The sequence below is a fragment of the Mustela erminea genome, chromosome 16 (assembly GCF_009829155.1).
Source record: "Mustela erminea isolate mMusErm1 chromosome 16, mMusErm1.Pri, whole genome shotgun sequence".
NCBI classification, from domain to species: Eukaryota; Metazoa; Chordata; class Mammalia; order Carnivora; family Mustelidae; genus Mustela; species Mustela erminea.
This window is the reverse complement of record NC_045629.1, coordinates 3,333,122-3,357,536: the sequence shown is the minus strand read 5'-3', so window position 1 is coordinate 3,357,536 and position 24,415 is coordinate 3,333,122. Positions and strand designations below refer to the sequence as shown.

The 24,415-nt window shown below is 36.8% G+C and overlaps 1 protein-coding gene and 1 long non-coding RNA gene across 3 annotated transcripts in view; one reads left to right on the top strand and one right to left on the bottom strand.

The window, feature by feature from the left end:
- Window positions 1-12,159, bottom strand: part of SNTG1 (syntrophin gamma 1) — a 954,619-nt gene extending 942,460 nt beyond the window's left edge. Inside the window, exons 1-2 of one of the 2 annotated variants that reach the window (XM_032316414.1) lie at window positions 11,747-12,159; window positions 10,578-10,809 (exon numbers count right to left, since the gene is read on the bottom strand). The gene's annotated coding sequence lies outside the window, so the exon portion shown is untranslated. Of the gene's footprint in view, window positions 1-10,577; window positions 11,234-11,746 lie in introns of those variants that run through there. The other variant, XM_032316415.1, reaches the window with a different exon arrangement.
- Window positions 11,741-24,139, top strand: LOC116575176. Its single transcript, XR_004279632.1, has 4 exons — window positions 11,741-11,819; window positions 13,754-13,798; window positions 15,108-15,201; window positions 23,012-24,139. It is a non-coding gene; the product is annotated as an uncharacterized LOC116575176 (long non-coding RNA).
- The last annotated feature ends 276 nt before the right edge of the window (window positions 24,140-24,415 follow it).

The following is a 24,415-nucleotide window of genomic DNA, read 5'->3' as shown; positions in this document are numbered from 1 at the left end:
CTACTGATGCTGTATAATGTCTTGATTCAGTATCATCTGTTAAACATTTTTGCTAATTCACTTTATAATGTGCTTTATTAAAAGTCATTAAAAACTGCAGCTGCATCCCGTAATCATTTCCTAAATATAAAGACTGCATTTATAAATGATCTCCTTGTTCAAAATACTGCCGTACAGCTCACAAACTCTTTGTTAGAAGCCAGAGAGCTTTTATTCTTTACAAAAAGAAATGCTAAGTAATTCATCAGTTGCCAAACTTTTTGTGTGTGGGGGGGGGCACATATTGGCCTTGTTCCAACCACTCAACTTCCATGTTCGTAAAGAATATTTATAATATAGTCTCAGATTGATGTTTACAACTTTTATCTATTTGAGTGCCATCTTGCTCCTAGGATTCAATCTCTTAATGTGTATGTGTCCTTGATAAACTTGAAAAAAAACTCAGTGGTTTGGCTCAGCTACACACACTGAAGTGAAGCTCTTATGCAAATATTCTCGGACTACACATTGAAGGAAGAGACTGTATTTCATTTGGAGTTTTGTTAATTCCATTCAGGAGAAACTAGCCTGTTGGGGGCTTTACTTGCTTATAAAAATAATGTAAATGATTTCTAAGCTTCACTTAATTGATTGTTCTATGATTTTACTGCTTTTATATATATAACAATATATTTTCTCAGAGAACTAAAGTTTGGATATGAGTTAAAGAAATTCATTTTCACAAAAATTGCATTGTTTATAATAGAATTGTTTATTTCTCAAAAACAATTTCATTTATTCATAAACATAACTGGTAAATATTTATCATTTGTCCATTTTTTATAGTATACCCTAAAATAATGTAGAACACCTATAATTTATTCAGTAGAACAGTATGTAGTATGTATGCATATATTACTTTAAATATGATCCACAGGTAGAAGGAAAAAAATTCTAAAAAATTTTTCATCTGACATGCCAGATAGAATATCAACAGCAACAGAAAATTATAATATCTAATAGACATGAATCACTACAACTATTGGTGAGTTTATGGAGAAATGTGAGAAGGATTATAACCAAAGAGTTGCATTTAGTAAGCTCATTTACATTTAAGTCATGCAAATTTATAATTGGCCAGAAATAAATTATTCCATTTCTCAAATAAGACCAGGAGAAAAAAAGCCAAAAGACAAGAGCAAAGTTTTTGTTTGCCTGAACTCTTTAGGAAATTCCAGCTATTTCAGTAGAACTGGCAATACTTCTGTGGTCTTCCAGGTCATTCAACTCAATGAGAAATAAAAAAGTACAGAGATTTAGATTGGTCTGAAGATCTCTTGTACCCATTTTCATCCTCAGAAATTTCTTTTAGATAGATATCAAAATGTTACACATCTAAAGCAGAAGAAAGTGGATATTATACATAAGAATACAAAGGAGGATTAATAACTATTAATAATTAATAATATGAGATGAATTTCATCCTTTCAAGCAAAGTCAAAACTATGTTACATATTACTAGTGGAGGAAAGTTAACTTTCCAATAACTAAAAAGAACAATTATTGACTTCTATATATTTTACATGATCACTTAAAAATAAATATTTATATAATGGGAAAAATAAAAGCTTACACAAATCTCTTCCCAAGTATTATATGTATCTCTTTTAGATTTACTCTATGATAAATGACATTTTTCTCACCAGACCTCCATTACCACAGGCAAAACTATGTAATGCAACAAAGTATTCATTTTCCCAGGAATATGATGTCACCAGATTTCAAGGGGAGGGGAAGCGGGTGCTGTGAACTGGGAGCAAAAAGGTAACTATATTGCTTCCTATCACATTCTTGGAAAGAATATGGTCTTTCCATTCACTTGTCCTTGGTTTGGTCCTTAGGACCTCACACTCTGAAGGATTATCTAAATCATTTTCCAAAAACTGTTCTCTCCAAGATGCCCAGTGATCTACTCATAGGTCAACCCAAAGGCCCCTGAATCCCTTATTCCTTTCACCTCCACGTAGCATCAACAATGTTAACTTATTTTTTTCTTGAAATTCTGTTTCCCTTACACTTTTCTAAGTATTTTTTTTATAATCCTCTCTTCTATTATTTTTCTATTCCCAAATGTAAATCTTTATGTTCATAAATAAGTGTTTTCCCTTCATTCTCTCAAAAAGTTAATATATTTTCACAGCTTCAGCAATAATCTTTATAGCAATGACTGAGTTGGGTATGTCAGGTTTTATCCTCTTTCTGAACCTAATGGCTCCTTCACCTGCCATTTGGCTGTAACACCCTTTCACTCTTCATTTGACATGTTCCAAGTCAGATGTGACATGGTTCCTCCCAAAGAACAGCAGTTTACATTTACATGCTTAGCGTTTACCTAGCATGTATTGAAAGCATTATCTCATTCGAGCTCCTCTTCTTGATTCTTCTTTTGTTTTTTAGTAGCATAACTCTCACCTAATCATCCAGTTTTAATCTGCTTATTTTTAACTTTAATCCCCTTAGGTCAAGTTCCCATCACCTCCAATCTGAATTACTGCAACAGAACCAATCCTGGTCCTTCATGACTCCCTGATGCTTCTAAAATATGACTTCATTATGTTGTCCACAAACCTCCCTATCTGTAGAAGATTTGGGTCAAGATAACATAGGAACTCTTCAAGATCCTTAAGAATCTAAACTCCTCCATAACTTACTAAAATGTCCGTAAAATACAGTTGCTGAGTTGCTTTATGTTTATCACAATCTGAAGCAAGTGAAGCATATAACAGGTGAAATATGCATACAATAGGTGGCAGTTTTTCTTCCCAAACTATCTACAGCATGTGGAAAAGTATGAAATATCAATCAAATCTTAATTTTTATTTAATATAGAAGAAGCATTTAACTTTCCCAGTTTGCAATTACCTCATTTGGAAAACAGGAATGACAATTAGCTTCACAGTCCTGCCATAAAAATCACATGAGATTCCCTAAAGTGGACTTTTTTAAAACTGTTACTATCATACAAAATGCCAAGAGAATCATAGTATGACTGGAAATTTAAAAAACTAAAGTTTCCTGGAACATATTTCTTACGTTCTGTGAAGATTCTATATAACAAAGAAATACTGTAAACTCCAACTTCAAGGGACTTTTCAGAAATTTATTGCCATAAAAAGAGAATACAAAATGGAAAACAAAAAAAAAATTGATTAGGTGGTTAATAGATAAGTCATTTAAAGGATTTATAAGTAGAGAAAATGATGAACCCAAGGAGAAAAATGAGCAGCTTATTTATGAATTTAATGAATTAGATGAACTACCCTATCTTTATTTACCTTAACTCTAAATGTGCCCTATCATACTCCTTCTTGGTCATATCATCTATGATACATGGTACAGTATTTAGGCAATTGATCTACCTTTAGGAGTGCTACTTTCTCAATATTAAAACCAGACCAGAGGAGAAAAATATATATATAATCTAGTGAAACTGGAGCAAGCTTATCATATCATAAATGAAGATATATTACTTTAAAATGCGAGGCAAAAAAAAGAAAAAAAACACCCTCCAAAGGAAAAAAAATGCTATCCAGTTGGAAGTAGTATTATCCACACTGGTCACTTTCCCTACTCCATCCACATGTCCTTTTAGTACTATACATATTTGACTAATAAAGTAAAAAGGACACCCACAAAGATTTGGTATATTAATTACATTGCAGTTCATGTTGTATACATTTCATCCTAAAGATGTTCTTTCTTAGAAAGTCAAGACAATAAACCTAGAAGCCCACTTTTGCTGAGTATTTGGTCAGCATTAGATACATTAAATGTCTTAGAGTAATACTGTGGAGGACAGTTGCTGTTCTTTTTATCCTATGGTATAGTCCCCCTTTACCTGCAGAATGCACAAAAATTTGAATCTGGGGATAGAGGAACTGCTTTGCACTTAATAGACCATAGTTCGTAATTTATTATCTTTCTTTTTCTTCACCTAACAGTTTAGTCAAAATTAACATCTGGGTTATTATTGTTGTGGCACGTATAAGAAGAGGAAAGAAAGACAGTAGTGAGAAAAGACGCTAGAATAAATATATGATGGGAGGGGCGCCTGGGTGGCTCAGTGGGTTAAAGCCTCTTCCTTTGGCTCAGGTCATGATCCCAGGGTCCTCGGATCAAGCCCCACATCCGGCTCTCTGCTCGGCGGGGAGCCTGCTTCCTCCTCTCTTTCTGCCTGCCTCTCTGCCTGCTTGTGATCTCTGTCAAATAAATAAAAATATAATCTTTAAAAAAAATAAATAAAATAAATAAATGATGGGATATTGTTGATCTATATTCATTCCTATTTATTATATGAACTATTTTTCCCACAATATTTTTGACCACCAGAGAAATGGAGTATCTACTTCATCTCAGCTACTCCTCATCATTTGAGATTTATTAGCTGTAAACTTCCAACAGGTATTAAGATAAGGGTTTTTGCTGAGTCACGGTTCATTCTCCTATTTTTAGATAAAAACAGGACTAGTAAAAGGCCCTGATTACTGGGTGCCTGGGTGGCTTAGTTCTTAGGCGGCTGCTCAGGTCATGATCCCAGGGTCATAGAATTGAGTCCCACATCAGGCTCCCTGCTGTGCGGGAAGCCTGCTTCTCCCTCTCCCACTCCCCCTCCTTGTGTTCCCTCTCTTGCTGTCTGTCCCTCTCTGTCAAATAAATAAATAAAATCTTAAATAAAATAAAATAAAATAAAGACTGACTACAAATGTCAGTTCTAACAGATGTCACTGCAAGCAGAGAAGTGTTGGTTCTGCCAGCCACAGGAACAAAGGCAGCCTATGCACTGAGTCCAATTTCTAATGCATTTGTTCTATTAAAAAAACTTTAAAAGTTAAACTAGCTGAAAATGAGATTTCACACAAAACTCTGCTTTCACTTTCCAGATTTCTCTTTATGAGACTGACGCACTACCTACTGCGCTAACGAGGCACCTCCAGATTTCTCTTTAATAGAGAAAAGCAGAGAGTCAGGAACCTCTTGGGGGGCTTACTTTCTGCAGTTTGCTGCAGGCTCTCCTGGCCAGCCACTCTCATTAGCTTACATGCCTAAACCCAGTAGGCATTTCAATCTACAATCTATGCAAAGAAGAGTAGGTTTGTATAAGTAAAGAGAAACAGAAACAGTCTAAGACAAAGCATGATGAAAAGAACTAGGTAGTGATGAGCATAGTATGCTTTGAAAGACAAAATGGGAGATTTATCTGGAGAAGTAATTAAAGAAAATTGTGGGATAGTGAGAGCCACCACATGCAGATTATCCTAACAAAGGAAGTAATAACAAACACCAGCTTGACCAAGTTTCTGCTGGGTAGAGGCAGTTCACTAACCATTCTCTATGCCCTGTTATTTTACCCATTCCCAACAAGAGATGAGGTAGAAATTTTATTTGTTTTACATATGAAAATAAAGAGACTCAGAGTTTACATCCCTTTCCCACGTTTGTACAGCTAATGAGACTCTACCAGGATTCAACTGATCCCAAATCTCATGCACTTTCCACCATAAAAGTATGGGAATGTTTTCAAGAAAAATGATCTGAGGGAAGCAGAAGAAAATTTTCAGCTCAACTAAACCTGTATGTTTTTGTGTGTTTGTTTTCAAATAGTCAATAATGATTTCCCAAGAGAATCAAGAAAATAGTTAAGCTATTAAATTAAGATAAGGTGATTTACCCAAGATCACATAATCAATTGATGAGAAAACTAATATATTTGATTCCAGACTTCATATGTACTCAAAGCATTTTTTTTAATTTTTTATTTTTTATAAACATATATTTTTATCCCCAGGGGTACAGGTCTGTGAATCACCAGGTTTACACACTTCACAGCACTCACCAAAGCATTTTTAACCATGCAAATGACACGTTTTTTCTTATCAACATTCTTAAATTTCTTAATCTCAGATACTTACTTATTTCTCAACATAGATCCATTTGAGAAGTTTTAAAGAGAATGTATTATTTTTTCAACTGCTTTATATGAGTAACATTGTTAAAATTCTGATACCATTTCTAAAAGATTCCTACTTTCTATGAATTTGGTGAATTTATCAGGTAAGCATTTATTCCTTTAAAAAATTAAGTCTTTGGCTCTTTGAAATGTTGAGTAACTGGTAATATATTTACTAAATATAAATGTAGTTATAACTACCTTACAAATTTTAGTTTTAAAATTTAAGTATGTGCATTAAATGTGATGAAGTGATAGAAAGCTAGCCACTACTCTATTGCATTGATTTGATGATTCTTTTAATTTAAGAAAATGGTATTATTTTAGTTTTGCTGATAATTTAAAGACTAAAATTATGAAAATCTAAAATGATCTTCTGACACTTTGTATAGAATGTGTTCAAAAAGCTTCACAGAGATAATTCAAAGATAAAGTTCTTGGTCACATGACAATATTTTAATGACTTTCATTTCCTACTTTTTCTCCATTTTCCTTTATTTGTAGTTTATTTCCTTTTCCCTTTTTGGTAACTGATAACAAAAAAAAAATCTTTAAGTTCTATCACTAGGTAATCTTGTAATTTTCATCACAACAATTTAGATTTCTTAAACATGTTATCACAATATTTTTAGTGATACAGATATAGAAATCTGTATCTTTACAGATACAGAAATCTAAAAAGACTACATGTTCAAAAATTACATTTAAAAAAATCACAGTCATTACATTTAAAAAATCATAGTTGTAGTTTTAAATCCAATGTAAAGAAAATAAGCAATGAGATGTTGCTTAACTTGAGATTCCTGAAGATGTCCATGAATAGAATCTAAGCTTTGGACTAATCTTCACAGCATTTCCATGACATCTCCATGGATCAGTCCATGTTGTCCACACTTCACTCTATTGTCACTTGCCCTGAATCAAACCTAAGCTTTCTACATGTGTTGTTAGATACTCAGTTTTAAAGTTCATTTGATCCCTATGAGTTTTCTTATTGGTATAACTAATAATATCATTCCTCTTTTACAGACCAGAAAATGACTACACGAAGGCAGTGACTGATCCAATTAAGGGCAAAATGAAAGTAGATAAAATGAACTCCAGTCATGCTGACCGAGGCTTGACTAAATATTTGGTGTAAGACATGGTGTCAGTTTTGAGTAATAAATATTTTTTAACTAGGTCCTACCTGCATTCTAACATTGATTTGATTAAGAGATATAAAAAGTTGATGCTGCGTTAACAGGAAAATATTATATTACTTACACTTTAGTTCTTAAATACAGGAGATATGCCCACCATATAGGAAACACCATATAGGAATTTTTCAATGAATGAAGCAATCAATCCTACTGGAGATTATTTATAATAAACCAAAGATACAGCACTCAGGTTTCCAAAATGCTCTCCAAAGCATCATATCGTGACTCTCCAACCTTTCATAGAGTAGACATTCATTCATTTGTCCCACAAATACTTAGGTTTCAACTGTACATAGAGCATTGTGCCTTAATTAGTAGGTAAGATAATCTCTTTTAGGGAAGAAAAATTAAGTTTCAGTGGGTTGAGGGACTTGCCCAAGATCTATGACAAGCAGTTCAATAATCCTGACCTTTTAACTGTCAAACAGTACTTGTTCTGCTACATCATGATGCATAACATATTTTGTACTGCAGCATGTTTGCTTCTTTCAATGCATGCCATGTACGACTCAATCTCCTAACATAAACAGAAGGAATATACTAAATAAGAATTCTTTTTCCGTTTGAATGCTATTCTATGACTCACTGTATAGGTTTCTGGGGAGGTGAAATAACTATAGAAATAATTTCTGACTTATGAAATACTTTTCTCTACCAGTGTCTTTTACCTTGTTTGTTAGAATTGGATGAATAAGTGGTTGTTTGCCTAGAATTCACATATTTTAAATTGTATAAAAATAAAAGTCAATTACTAGGGGCCTTACTAAGTTTCAATAATAAACATTTCCTATTCCTATGTGTTTTGATAAAAACATATGCAACCTGGTTCAAACTCAAGCAACAATTCTAAAGCAACTTGAAGATACTCAAATCCAGTATGATATGATTCTATCAGTGATTACATTAGAATATCAAATGAATATTTAGATGGCCTACAGAAAAAGTGGATCAAGAAGTAGTTTTATAATATTTCATAATTTAAAGATTCCGAGCAGAACTCTGTCCCACTCTCCAATATTTCTTATTAAAATTAGAAAAGCAACTGAATAGACTCCAGAGCTCACTGTTAATTATTCTCTGTCCTATATACACTTTACATTTTCCCGATTATGTAATCTTATCTTGCTTTTCTCTTTTGAGTCAAATATAAGCAACAGCTAACCACACTTATCCTATCAATAATACTTCCCCTCCCCTAACCCCCAGGAGAGGGGATGCTGAATTGCTATGTCTGGTACTGGCCAAACCACATGCTTCCTTATTCTGTAACAGACCAAAATAACTATTAAAACAGCTGACTTTAATAAGATAAGGATGTACTGGAGTAAATTATTGACTTCTCTCTAAAGACAGGTGATCCTATAAAAAAGAAAGGTTTGGTTCATTAGCCCACCAACTCCTTTTTTTTTTTTTTTTTTTTTTTGTGTGGAAGACAGTTAGATATTAGCATATAGATGGGCATTAAGCTGGTCTGCAGAAGTCTATCTCAATTTCCCCAAAGATAAGGATTGATATGAGCACCTTGCCTGAGCTTCAGTGGGTGAATGTGAGTTATTTCTTTCTACGACTAAATCTCCAGAGGAATTAGGCAAAGGTAACTTTTACTTTGTGTAGTTCAGCCACACATAGGGCAAGCCTGCCCCCTCTACCACTAAGAAGGTAATTGCGGCCCCATACCAACAGCCATGCTTCCTGGAATACATTCTCTGCTTTCTTTTTATGCTCTGCCGACCAGGGGAGTCTCTCTATGGTAATTAATTGACAACCAGAATAAAAGTTTAACAATATGCTATAATTCTCTTAAAACATGATTTATCATTACATGTGGTAATTTCACTTCCGCATCTCTAAAATTAGAAAAAAAATCAGGTTGTGTTAGGAGCACATTGTAAGTCTCCTGGGAAGGAATCCAAATCAATGGTACATTTTCTTTTCCTCAGATTATCATTTCTGACCTATATAGGGCAAAATAGCCCCCAAGGAGCTCAATGACATAGATGCCTCTGCTCCCTTTCTGCTAAGCAAGCAGGTTCATGGAAAGTGGTAAGTGACAGTTAAGAATGATATTTCCTCAGAGTTTAACTGCCACTCTGAGCCAATGCAAAATAAGGGGCCCATCAACTCACCAACAATACCATCTTAACTGCCTCAGATGATTTTCATATTGAAAGTGAGGAGTACGTATGGATATGTATTAGAAACATTCTATATCACTTTTATATATGAACTATGAAATTAAAAGAGAACCATAAAGAACTATAATTTTTCAAAGGGACAAACTGCTTCCACAGTGTTGGTTATGCAGATAGCATCACATGTATTTACATGATTGTAGAGGTCCTTACTTGCAAGTCAACACTCTGCTGAACTGAATGTTCTTATTGGAATTGATCAAGCTCTAACGGAAATGTCAGGCATATGCTATAAATTTGTGTAACTGCCTTTACTCAGTGAACCCTTTTTATTAAAGCAGAATGTTTATCAAGGTCACTGTGAAAGATTGTACTTTTAAACCTCCAGGAGAAGACTCCAGAGATAAGAATCAACAGAAAACAGATTTAATTAACACTTTAAAGTTTATGGTTTGTCAAGACCCTATTGGCCTACTGCTTTTTGGATTTCAGTGACAAATGTATTTTGTAGAATGAAGAAGTCCGAATGGTATCAAAAGCCAACTCTCCTAAAAAGAGACACTAAAGCTTCTCATTTTCTCCCTTCTGGCAGATCTGGTTTGAGCAAGCCGTGTTAAGATTTAAAAGGCTGGAAAGACTATGCTAAGCAAAAAAAATGTGTGTATTTCTTAGATAAGATTCTACAGGTGTAAGTATACTTGGGGGTTTGGGTAGAGAGAGGGATCAGGTGTGTATGTATACATGTGTTTGTTCTTATATCTGGTTTGACAAATTATAATCATATAAAATATAATAGAAGAGGTTGCTAAACCATCTCTCTTGTAACTTTGAGTCCTGAATACTATATAACACAGAGAAGATTACTTTAAACCGCATGCATAGGATTAAAAAAAAAGCCTTTTACAAAATGCCAGATTATATTAGTTTTGAAAAAAAAAAAACTAAATACACAAATTCAAAAAGATCAGCACTAAGAAAAATACTCAACCAGGAGTTTACTCTAATCATATAAGGCAATACATATTATTTTTAATATTCTTGTCACATAAGAGGCTTCAGAGAAGTAAAATATCCTACTGTTTTATGAGGCAAGAGGTTTCCTAAGATCACGCTGCAGGAACAATCATTGAAAAAATAAAATTATCTACTCCTTAACCCACAAGGCAAGACCATAGTGTTTATAATCTTTCTGTCAAAACCTTTATTAAAAAGTCATTAGAGTTGTAAATAAGTAGAAGTAATAATATTATCACTTACCAGCCGAGTAAAGGAATTAGAAGTCTCAGTCTCTAAGGTAGGGATGAGAGTAGATCTGGAACTCTTCTCACAAAGCTATTTCCAAAATAGTTGCAACTCTCCGGTGAGCATTCTGTTTATTTCATAAAGTGTGGGCCTTTGAGCATTTCAACCCCTTCTGCAGAGCCCATGGTTTTTCAGAGCCTCTAAGAACTTCAACTTCACTCTCCTGCTTGCATTTCCTCCCAGCCCCCTGCGGAGAAATATTCTTGAAGTTGTTGCTCAGAGTTTAATCTGTGGAACAATAGGACTCCTCAGAGCCCTGTATGGTAGTTGTAGCAGGTGGATAAGAAGGGTTACTTTCCGTCTATCAAGGAAAGGGAGGGGGAACCAAGGGGTATCTGGAGGCACCGCCTTTTAGCTGCGAGGAGCAGGGAGCCCAGATGCCCGTGGCGACGACAGTGGCAGCAAGGGCAGCGCCGTTTTGTCCCTGTGGCGGTAGCCCAGTCCAGAGACGCTGTCCATCCCCTCCGGTGCTGAAGTATAAGGACTGGAACCCCAGCCCGTCCCCAGATCGCACTTTGCTCCACCAGCGAATGCAAAGGGCTTCCTTGTCTTCCAGTCTCACCTCTTTTCCTCTGGCGCTTTATATTTTGGTAGGGGTTAACTGTTTCTCCAAAATAATACTCTCATACTTATTTGGTGACAACGTTTCCGGGCATTATCTAACATTAGAGGAAAGAATCCGTGGGAGATCAGATTTGAGCCTCTCCCGACTTTTCAGTGGCCCTGAACGAGTTTCCTAATGCTAGAAATGAAAGGAAACGCACAAGCGCGCGCATACACGCGCACGAGGAAGCGGGAGGGGGAGGGGAGGGAGGAAGAGAGGGAATATGAATAAATATAGATTATGTACCGTGGAAAATCCAGAGTTTCTTTGGGTCTCTAATTACAGAAAATGTAAAGGATTATTTTGGAAGACTCCGCAATCTTGATTATCAATTGAGGGGGGCCATACTTAATTTCTGAAAAACCCCGTTTGAAATCCCTGGGTTAGACACAGTAAAGAGGTCGTGGGTTCTTCTTGGACCCTCCAGGCATAAATGACAGGTTAGTTTAAGAAAAAAAAACAAAGACAGAGAACGAAAAAAGAAAAAGGAAAGAAAAGGCATCTATCTCGGCTTTGCTACCTTTTAAAACGCGGCTGAATTGGTTCGGAATCCTTGCGGAGCAGCTAAGAGGATCCAGCCGGACGCGGTTCATGTGAGTGTCAGTGCTCCGGGAGCCTCGTGAAACAGTGTGTCGAGTCGGGAGCCTCGGGAGGTTGCTTTCCCAGGGCAGTGCTCGAGAGCCGCCCACGGCCCAGGATCCTCGGAGGGGTGTGGGAAGACTGTGATTTCACAAAGAATCGAATAAGAAATGCATAAAGTCAGCGGGAGGGCTCGACCATCCCCGCCCTTTAAAAGCCATAACAATGCCCAACCCACCCGGCCCTTTGCCTGGCTTTTCAGTGCATTTCCCGTTCGTCTCCCTCGCCGCCCCCTAGCCTCTCTGGTCCAGAGTCTCCCCGGGCCTTGCAGGCACTTCGCTCCTGCCCGGTACAGTTCCCCCACTTCTGCCCATTCTATCTGCTCTTAGCCGGCTGATACCAAAGCATAAGAAAGGGTTTGTGTGGATGGTCTCCCGGGCGGTCACCGAGGGCTTCGCCACCCACACTCTGCAACGGGTGCAGACACAAGTGCTGTGAGCAGGGGAATTGAAATACACAACGTTGAAACTGTTGGAAAACAGATCCAAATCACATCCACTGGGACCCTCGAAGCTATGTTTAATGAAGAGGAAAAATGTAGTGTAACAGCCCATCCCTCAAGCTCTCAACTTATGCAGTGTAGATTTCTGTGCTAGAAGACTGTTGGTAGACTTGCGAGGAAATTTGGAAAAGAATTACTATGGAAGCCGGGAGGCGGGGGGCGGGGAAGGCGGAGCGAAACACTAATTCCTCTAGGGTGCTAGGAGAAGAGCTGTCGCCTGTCCCTAGCCTCCCTTCCTTGACAATTTCTCAGAATCCTCGTCCTCGGATTCTGGCAGCACAGAGGAAGTCATAAACGCAACGCTTTCCTCCCACGCTTCCATTACGGATTAGCGCGCGGGTCTGGAACCGTCCATGCCGGTGGGTCGGTCTAAGCCTCCCCGAGCTAAATGCGCTCTCCAAGGCAATGTCTAAGCGAGGGACGTAGGAGACGCCAGCGCCCGCAAAATGCTAGCTGGTTCTCTTGAGCTGAAACATTTGAACTGGGATCACTTGGGAACGAAAATCAAGCTGTCGGGTTATTTATCCACACGAAAAGTGCATGTTTTCGTTGGATTTTGAGCTATTTCGCTGCTCAGCGCTACCTTCATTTCCCCGGGGTGAGCACCAGGCGCCCTGCCCGCTCCCCGCTCTGGCTGCAAGAGACGGCGCCCAGTTTTGGGCTCATTGCAGGCCGCGGACGCTGTGTGGAGCTACACACGCAGGAAATGTTTGCAGTGGAAAGAAGCCCATTATCAACTTACTCTAACAGGCCTTTTGAGCAGAGGAACGTGTAAAAGGTGTGAATCTCTGGAACCGTGCCTGATGAAGCATTTTGGTCTCACTAACATACACAAACTTCCTTGGAGTATTTGTTACTTGAGGCTAATTTGGAAGGGTGTGTTTTGCTTTAGGGTCCATGTGAAAATAGATGGATTTCTCAGGATTGTGGTAAATGAAATTTCCCTTTTCCTTAAATGTATTGGAACACATGCTTCTTGTATCTGCACAAACAAGTATGTGTCATCTGTACAAGGAAGTTTCAGAAAGTGCTGGGTTTTTGTCAAGAGACAAAAATCAGCCTTGTTGTGTGAGAGGCCACTTTCTCCCTATCAGTCAAGAGGCATCTCTCCGCAGTATTTAATTTTGTGCTTATTCTAGTTGATTTGATTGTTTGAATTGTTTTCTCCAGACATAGAAAAACAAGAATAATTGCAGAAATTTAATGCACCAAATAAAAGAAGAGCACTTAAATGAGGCACAGGGTACAAAGACGTTACTAATTAAAAACATATGCACTTGATTATTCAGACCTAGAGGAACAGATTCTCTTTCTAAGCACTGATTGACATTAATGCGGAACCTCTCTCTCTTTCAATCTTTCTCCCCCTCCCTATCTCTCTGCCAGGAAGAGAAAAAAGAAGTGGTTGATTAATTTGAACTGTCAATCCCAGTAAGTATGTTAGTTTGATGTTGTTTTTTTTTTTTAAGAAGCAAAATCCACTCCATATTTTTCCTCATCAAATTGTATAACCAGTTGTGGAAATTAAGATGGAAATTAAATATGGTCAAACATCTGATGCTACAAATGAATAAAATGCAACAAGACCAGGTGACAGATATACTGAGGTCAATCAAAGAAATGTTTTAAGAAATGTCACCCTTGGAACAGATTTTTAAAAAAATTAAATGTACTTTTTATTATTTTAAGTTATTAGTTTAAAAATGTAAACATGGGAAGCCTGGGTGGTTGTCGGTTCAAGGTCTGCCTTCTGCTCAGGTCATGATCCCAGGGTCCTAGGATTGAGAACTGCCTTGGGATTGATTCCCTGCTTCTGATACCTTCTTGGGGTTCTCCTTCTGCCCCTCCCCCAGTTCATGCTCTCTTGTGCTCTCTCTCAAATAAATAAAATCTTTAAATAATTTTTTTTAATTTTTAAAAATGTAAACATAGTATAATGTGAATGTAAACATCAACACCATGCGGTATATGAAGAATTACATTCACAAGAAAATCCAATACTCTAGAATGGTTACTGTGAATCCTAAACCAGGTCATTTAATTTCTTTGTTTACAAAACTAGGATACAATCCCACCCAGCCCATTCTTCACGGTATAGGAATCTTAGAAAACATGTTTGTGAAACATTTTGGAAATAATTTGAAGTCCTTGAAGGGGGGAGTTTGAAATGTAAAGCAAAATATCCATACAATATAAAATTCTGACCTTCTATATAACTTATATAAGCCTCCTATTTTGAGCTACCTTGACACCATATATAAAATGGTGGTAATATAATTCCTGTGAAACTGATTGAATTGTCATATACCAAAAAAAAAAAGCATTGCATATAAAATCTTAATACCTTTGTATATATCTATAAAAAATAGGTAATGTTATTGATGGAGTATCCCTTGGTCACTATTTCTACACCTCAATTTCAAGACAGAATAGATAACTTGGGGGTTCTGTTCTTTTTTTTTTTTTAATAGAATATTTTAAATTTATTTATTTGTCAGAGAGAGAGAGCACAATCAGGCAGAGCAGCAGGTAGAGGCAGAGGGAGAAGCAGGCTCCCTGCTGAACAGGGGCCCTCCTCCCCGGATGTGGGACTCAATCCCAGGACCCTGGGATCATGACCCAAGTGGAAGGCAGCTGCTTAACTGCTTAACCGACTGAGCCATCCAAGTGTGCGGGGGTTCTGGTTTTTATTAACATATTTTTCTCATTATTTCTGTATTTTCCTTATGTTTCCTTTTAGAGATAACTCAATACCCACATCTGACTCTTTCAATCAATGGTTTCAATATCTCTAGCATCATTTTGGGTTGGTATTTTCTTGTGTTCAAGTACCAGTAGGTATTATCTGTCTATTACCAATTATTTCCAAATTGGATCTTATTTATTTTTTTTCTTTTGTATGTTTCCTAATGAAATGTTGAGTTTGTGGGGGGAAAAAAGTCCCAAATGGGAAAGCATTCCTAAGAGAATCATTCAAAATGGGATCAGAAGGAAGGATATTGAGGAAGCAGGGCTATGCAGGTCTTCTATTTCAATTCTTGGAATACCATGAACTTTTGGTTTTGGTCAGTTGCAACTGGACCGCCTCCAGCTAACATGTTCTAATTTGCTGATTTATCACCAGGTAAATCTAGAGGAATTTGTGTTTGCTTTTGTATTAGTTGAGTTCAATTGACTTCAGTTATAGGAAAAGGTAGATGAGATTTCAGAAGTCTACTGTTTCAAAGCAGCTGAAGTACAAAAATCCATCAGTTACATTTGTTTGATTGTTCTGTTGGGGAAAGTAGTGGAGGTGAGAGGAACTTAGTGTAGTTGGGCAGTGTAAACCACAGTTGCCCATTTGTAAGATTTAATTTTAGACAATGACTGAACACTTTCTTATTTATTTTTCTTTAGAAAAAAAAATGAGTATGACTTGCTTTAAAAAAAAAAGTGTGCTTTTGTCACTTGGATAAGTTACTTAATATTTTGAGCCTATATCCTCATTTTTAAACCGAAATAAGGCAACCTACTTAGTAAAGTTAACTAACACACAGTACCTGGCTCAGGATCTTATTCATAAAATGCTCAACATACAGCAAGCTAGTCTACTTCTAGGACACCTCTTCATGCCTCTTTGACAGAGACAGTGTCTTGGAAAGTATTTTGTTTGTTTGTTTTTTGTTTTTGTTCACTAACTTCAAGCAGGGAATATTGCTTTATTCAGACACATCAATGTGAATAGAGTTTATATACAAATATGTGGAAATTCCACTTCACGTTTTCAGTGCTATAGAAATCCTTTCACAGCTCATCAAGTCCTGCATGGTAGCAGGTTGCTAACCAATGACAAAAAATGAAACTATCCTTAAAAGATATACTGCCAATTTAGCCTATATGTCAACATTTTTTTTTCTAGACCCATCTAATTGGGCTTTTCTATCAAAGTAACCAATGAGTTTTCTATTTCTGAATCCAGTAGTCATTATTCTTTCCTTACATTTGTGAAAAATAGTAAAGGGAGACCTCATCAAAGTAAAGTCTGAAAACAAGAATGGGGAGTGGTACCGCTCACTGTCAGTTATAGGAAGAAGTGTCAGTTACATGACTAAAGAAAAAAAAAAAAAAAAAAGGACACTACATCTCCTACAAGAAATTGACTACCCGTACTATAACTCAGCCAATGAGAAATTGTCATCACCCTGAACTCCTGCTTTTCTCCAACTGACTTACATTCAAAACAATGCTTCCCAAGTTCCTCCTTTTTCTTCATAAAACAACTCCTCTCCTTTGTTTATTGGACTCACCTATAGCTTTGTCATAGCTTGCACAACCCAAACTGCAATTCTCTTTTTATTCTCAAATAAACCCATTTTTGTGATAAAAAAACTTTTTTTTAAGATTTTATTTATTTATTTGATAGAGATTACAAGTAGTCGGAGAGGCGGGCAGAGAGACAGGAAGAAGCAGGCTACCCACTGAGCAGAGAGCCCGATGCAGGGCTGGATCCCAGGATACTGGGATCATGACCTGAGCGGAATGCAGAGGCTTTAACCCACTGAGCCACCCAGGCACCCCAAAATAACTTTTCTTTTTGAAGTTAACATTAGATTCAACATCTTACCTGACTCCAGAGAAGTCCTTGACCCATTTGATGCCTGCTTCCTTGTTGTGAAGTTATTCACTTAAATCGCTATTTTTTCCTCAGTTTTCAGTGCTGATACCTTATCTGCTCAAACCCCTTAATGTTTGAATTCCCAGGATTTTGTTCTCGGAAATCTACTCTTCTTTTTCTGCATTACCTGCATAAGTGATCTCATCCAATCCCAAATCCCATTGCTTTGAAATATCATTTATATGACACTGACACTTCAATCTGAGAAAGACTCCATTGTGTCCCAGATATATGTAGATGCAAGTTGTGTCATTGACATAGCTACTTGAACACTTACTAGACATCTCAACTTGATCATCACCCCCACTGAATCTGTTCCTCTGAAAATAGTCTTCATCAAGTAAATACACCACTGCCCTTCCAGTTAAAGCTCAAAACCAAGGAGCCATGTAAATATTTATCTACACTAACACACCATATTCAAAGAATCAGCAAAGAAAAACTCTTGTTTTTGTTCCTAAAATATTTCCCAAATCCTACCACTTCTTCCAGGATAAGTTTTCACTCTAGTGCAATTGATATATCCATAACATACCAATAATTAATCTCATTCCAGTGAGTTTTTCCATTGGAATCTTTGCACAGCAGTAGGAATGGATTTTTGACAACACAAATCATTCCATATCTTGCCTGTGCTTAAAACGTCCCAGGGTTTCCTAATCCATTGAGCATAAACACTGTTTTGCCAGTGTGATATTTGTTTCATCACTCTTTCCTCCTTGACCACCTACATTTCAAATCTTCATACTCACCAAACTTAGTCCTGCTGTAGAAACTTTGCAAATGCCATTCCCCAAAACTGAAGTACTACTCTCACCGCCCAGATCTTTTACATGTTTGGTCCCACTTCTCCTTCGTATCTCAGCTTGTAAGTCTCATTATCAATGAGGCCTCCCCTGACCTGCCAATTTAAACAATCTTCATTGTCTTTCTGTGTATCAATCAATGTGTTTTAATGTCTTTATAACAAGTGTCACCTTGGGAAATTATTAACTTTCCGTATTGACTCCTCTCTCCCTCTGTAATCCAGGCTGTAAGAAAACAGTAACCCGCTTGCTTATGAATCCCCTTCTTTAGAACAGTGTGCAGCACACTGGTGTGCACACAGTGAGTGCGCAGTCAATGGTTGGAAATTGAATGATCAGACTACTGAAGCACTGTGATAATTTCCAAGAATACAAAATTAAACGAAATACTGTCTTTGTTTTTCAAACTTGGAAAAATTTGTTATTTACAGGCATAAGAAAGAGCTTTAATACTGTGGTTACTTCCTAAGACAATTGTTTTTTAAAATTACACTCAGTCATTTTGAAACCATCAAAGGTGTATTTTTGATAGTGTAATAAGCATATATTTGTAGAAAGTTTCACCTTGTATGTTTCTATAATTATAATATTTTAGTATAATCAACTAGATGATATTCATGTTTAAAATTATTAATGTTATTCATAGTTTAGCAAAAACAGAAGGGCATAAGCACAGATTTGGTTCTATACCCTTCCCTTCGTTCTCTTTGATCTATATTCTTTACACTTTCATTATTTTCACTTCCATAAGAGAATTAAGTACGTGATTGCTTTTATCTATAGATGCATCTTCTGTTATAAAACCCAATACAATTAACTGTGGAAAAATTGGAAAAGCATGAAGATAATTGTCTGCCACATCCTTATCAATTACTTCACAACTTTAGTGTATTTTCTCCTAAAATCTTTTTCAGTATATTGCCCGATCTCTCATTAATTATCACAGTATATTTATAATTTTTATTAACACTTTCAATTGAACACAATATGTAAAACTTTTATTTTATGTAATCTTTAAAGTCACTTTTTTTTCTTTTTTTTTTTTAGATTTTATTTATTTATTTGACAGAGAGATATCACAAGCAGATGGAGAGGCAGGCAGAGAGAGAGAGAGAGAGAGGGAAGCAGGCTCCCTGCTGAGCAGAGAGCCCGATTTTAAAGTCACTTTTAAAATCACTTTTCAAGACTGTATGTAATTATTATGTGGAGGTAATATAACTGGTCATATCTTTATTTTATAGCATAGTCTATTTTCTACTTTTGATATTATTTGTATGAATAGTTTCATGGAAATATCATTTCTATTGTTTGCATTATTTTGGGGTAAGAGTCAAAGAAATGGAAAAGCAGATATAAAGCCAATGACTTCTAATGTATGGTTTGTGTATGTGTGAGATAGGCGTACAGAAAGAGAGGAAATTGCCTGGCCTACCCTGCCTTACTAGGGAGAATCTTTAACCATTAGCCATACATGCATGATAAATGAGTTCTGTCATGGTGTTATTCTCTCCAGGACCTACTCTATAGAGTTTCCCAAGTGAAAGGCAGCCTGACTTCAAATTAATATGTGTAACTTTCCCTGTGACTCTCTTTGTGGACGTATATCTGCAACTACTGTTTGTTTCCCTTTTTCACATCTTAATATGTGTGTGTCAGTATTGCATAATTCTTGTAATATTAAATTTTCAGACATTCAAGAGGATAACTATCTGCCTTTTAGAGGTATATCATCCAATTTCCCAAGTTTAAATTCTGTAAATGCCACAAAAACTTGTGTTTTTGTCCAAGTGCCTCAAAAGTGCCATTCAAGTGTGGTGAAAATACATTCTCATCCAAGCTTCTCTGGGAGATAACCATTTAAAATCTTTGAATTTCTCTCCAGGGTCCTCCCCTGTAGATTTCAGATTGCATATCTTCTTTAAGTAAGAATATCCCAAACATAAACTCATTCAGATTTTTATAACAGAATTTTTTTTTTAAGGACAAACATAGGGGCGCCTGGGTGGCTCAGTGGGTTAAAGCCTCTGCCTTCGGCTCAGGTCATGATCCCAGGATCCTGGGATTGAGCCCCACATCAAGCTCTGTACTGGGCAGGGAGCCTGCTTCCTCCTCTCTCTCTCTGCTTGCTTTTCTGCCTAGTTGTTTTTTTGTGTGTGTGTTTTTTAAATATTTTATTTATTTATATTTGTCAGAGAGAGTGAGCACAGGCAGACAGAGTGGCAGCCAGAGGCAGAGAAAGAAGCAGGCTCCCTGCTGAGCAAGGAGCCCAACGTGGGACTTGATCCCAGGATGCTGGGATCATGACCTGAGCCTCAGGCAGCTGCTTAACCAACTGAGCCACCTAGGTGTCCCTTCTCTGCCTAATTGTGATCTCTGTCTGTCAAATAAATAAATAAAATCTTTAAAAATAAATAAATATAAAAAGGAGAAATATAAACTTTTTATTTCTTTGCTTTTTTAATACATACATATTTTTTCAAAAAGATTAGAGCCAAACACAGTGCCAAAGATAATGTATAAAAGTATAAATTTATGATGGATTCTGATTAACTGTGGATATAACGTAAATGTTGCTTTCTTTTTACACTGATTCATTACCTTGTCATAAACTCCTGAGATAAAAGAAAAACAAAACAAAACAAACAAACAAACAAAACTCTCTGGCAAGGATGCAACTATATAGTATGTTACAGTTTATCTACACACTAGATCATATAATGGTTTTTTGGTTTGGATAAATACATGTGTGTAAAGTCCATCTATCTATCTATCTATTATCTATCTATCATCTTTCTATCTATCATCTATCTATATTCTCTCTTTCCTAGTGAATTGATTGGATTAACAAGTTTAATCAATGGCTTCTTTGCACCCATACTTTGCAATATACTTCACAGTTTTTGTAAAGAATTGGAATCTATTTCTCCCTTGAATCTGGGTAGTTTTGAAATTTGTTCTTGCTAGTAGAAGGAACCAGAAGTAATGGTATTTTAATCCTAGATTTGAACTTCAAGAGCTTTTGAGCTTTCTGGTTCCCTTCTAGAACTTTCCCCTGGAAAAGCCAGCCAGAGAATGATATGGAGCAGAACTGAATCCACTCAGTAGACATTATTCTAGCCCAACCGTTTCCAAGCCTTCCCCCAGTTCACCACAGATATCTGCAAACCCACCTGAAATTAGATGACCTTGACTCATGACACTAACTTTGGGGGTAGTTAGTTTATAAATAACCAACTATATCTTTTTCTGAGCCCAACTGTTGCATTTTCCATGAATCCTTTTCCAAACAAGCCAGTTGAGTTGGTCACATCCTCCTCTTGCTTCTGAAAACTTCATTTTTTCTTTTTAGTTTTTCTTCTTCTGTATTGAAATCAGTTGGGAGCAAGAAAATGTAAAAGCCCAGTACATCATTCTATAGCACTTTTCACATTGAATCATAGTTCCTTTGGTTGTTGTTTTGGAGACATTTTTAAAGGAAAATTGGGGAATATATTGACTCTCCCAGTGAGAAGCCCAGAAAAGATCACGCACATTTTATTCTACAGCTTAAACCTTTAGGGCAGGTGTTGCCACTCCTCTTACTCTTTCTCTCAGTTGCCCAAGCATTCCAAACATTTAATGGAAATATTGGACACAGATAGTTCCAGATTCCTGTTATCTAGCAAGCTCATTGGGGAAAACATCACTTACGTATCTGAGACACTAGGGAATGAACAATAGAAGGACATGTTTAGACTCTCAAGTCATGAGTACATGGATTGGTGGCCCAACAAAGGTATATGAAATTTATGCACTTGGCTGCATTTCAACCCCTTTGAAAAATTCCCATGGAAGTTAACTGTCTATTACCTCAACTAAATCACAAAAATAATTGACTTCCAGCTTGGAATTCTCTGCCCAACACCTGCCCTTCAGCTTGTACATGTGAAAACAGTACAATCAACACCAAATAAATCTCTCATTCTAGGAGAAAATCAAGTGATTCTCTCAAAGAGCAATTTCCTGCATTGCAGAACCTCATAAATGAAACCTAAACTTGTGTTTTAATCTTGGAATAAAATTTATTTAACACTGTGTGTATATGATATAAATATTATAGTATCTATATATAAACTATACACAAACACATATGATACATGTATATGGGATCACAGAAATATTTTCATGGAAATAATTACAGTTTTTACAAATTTTTATATTTCTATATTTTATTAACAATCTTAGTTGGAAATTTTGTATTTCTTTTTTTCTGGGTATCATAGTCAAAAGGAAACCTGAATTTCCAATGTTGTCTAAAACTCTGACAATGTTTCTTTACAATTTATAGTATCAACGGTTTATTCATTCATTTTACTCAGATTTTTTTCTTTTCTCCTTTATTTCTGCTTCTGTTGCCTTCTACTCTCTTTCCTTTGTATTTCTGTTGCTTTTTATTCCTTCTTCCTGTTCATCTTACTCTTCTTCTCTTTTTCTAGTTTATCTTCCATATAGAAAAATACAGAATTAAACAACACAGATTTCATAACCAATGAAAATATGTATGTGCAAAATAAAATTGTTGTGTCTTCTGATGTTCTTCTGATGTGGTAAAAACATGCTTTCAGTTCTCAGAATTTCAAAGATCTTAATAATCAAGCTTTGTCTATATAAGGAGTATTCTTTTTGTGTCTAAGTAACCTCAACGTCTTTCAAAATTCTAATTGTCTAGAACAATTACTTATAATATTCACTTATTGTGTGTCTTCATGCCTTTATTCAATAATCTGTTAGTAAATGTTTTGGGGTACCTGCTATTTGCAGAGCACCTTACTATATGCATTGCTAGAAACCCCAACAGACCATGAAGAAGAATCTATCCCAAGTTCAGTGAATGTACAATATAGTGATAACTGGGTGCAGAGGAAATCTGGGGGCTCCTGAGCAGCTAATATGGCTTAGGTGCCCAAAAATGATCACACTATAATAAGTCCATGTTGGTTTCAGTTGACTTGATATATATACAGGAGGATGAGAGTGGAAATGAATTTATGGATAAATAGAGAAATAAGAATTGTTTCAGCTACAACAAAAAAACAAGTCTGTGATGTTGTATTTCATTTTTATGAGGGTTCCTCCCAATAAAAGATGTGGAAAGTGCAAATAACTTAGAAAAGTAGAATGAAACTGATCTGCTTCCACTTGCAGGATGTGGAGGATTCATTGCAGGTACCAGGACTCTCACTTGCCTGAAGGTGGACAAGCAAGGACTGAGAGACAGCAGATCACTCTTGTGCCCCACAGTAAAGCACCAAGACCTCGTGCAAGAGGAGTGCTGTCTGCACAGCATACAGTTCTGGTATTCCCCTTTCTAGAGCAAGTCCTTGAAATCTTGATCTCAACACAGAAGCTGAAACTGAAAGGTCAAGATTACCAAATCTGGGGTCAAAATATCTTTATACTGAGCTGTAAGACCCTTCTCACTACTGTAAGAGGTGCAGATCTCAGCCCAAGAGAGCCATTTCTTAACACTCTGAAAAGAAGTCAGCCTTGGCAGTCAATGAAGCAAAGCTAAGGACACAGGTGGAATCTGAAATAAAGACTCACATGTTTGGCACCTAAGGCCACTCAGATTCCTTCAACCATTTGTAAGAAATGGAAAAGTGAAGCCCATACAGCCCTCACTAGCAAGACAGACCTATCCCTGAAGAGATAACTGCACCTATCCTCCTGAAAATAGCAAAATGGGTTAGGCAGTTGGACATAGAGGACACTTTTAGACAACAGGCTTGAGCAATGGAAACTCGATCAAGGCAAAAGGGCCCACAGCTACCACCTGGCTGAATACAGACACACCCATGAAGGCAGCCCACCTCAAATATCAATAACCCTAAGTAACAAATGAGCTAATTAAAGCCAGATAAAGTTACCAAAACAAGGGAAATTTCACACATCACCATACCGCCTCATGGCCCCCCTTTAAATACACCCTCCACCCACTGCCTTGTGGCAGTTACTTCTTTGCTATCCTGCCTGCTACTTCGTTGTGGTGTATTCAATCAACTTCTATCTCCTTTGTTCTGCCTTGGGTGAGTCCTTTCACCACCCATGCTACTGGCTTCCACCCCATCATCACCCCACTTTTGGGGGCTCCCATCCAATCCAGAAAGGCACCACATTGAAGAATAAGCTTATAGCATGACAAGCAGTTTGACATAAAAAGATTATATCTAGGACTTCTTATTTCTAGTAATAAGCAATTTGACCCTCAAATTACATTTAAAAAGTAAACAAACCAAGAAAACTTTAAATTTTTGACAGAGAGAGAGATAACACAGCAGGGAGAGGGAGTAGCAGACATAGGGAGATGCAGGCAGAAGGAAAAGCAGACTCCCCACTGAGCAGGGAGCCCAAACACAGGGTTTGATCCCAGGGCCTTGGGATCATGTCCTGAGGCTGAAGGCAGATGCTTAACCAACTGAGCCACCCAGATGCCCCTAGAGTTTTGAACTTAGAGTCAACTTACATTCTTAATGTTTTTTTAATTTTAATTTTACTTTATTTTTTCAGTGTTCCAAGATTCATCTTAAATGTTTTTGAAAGAATCTCTGC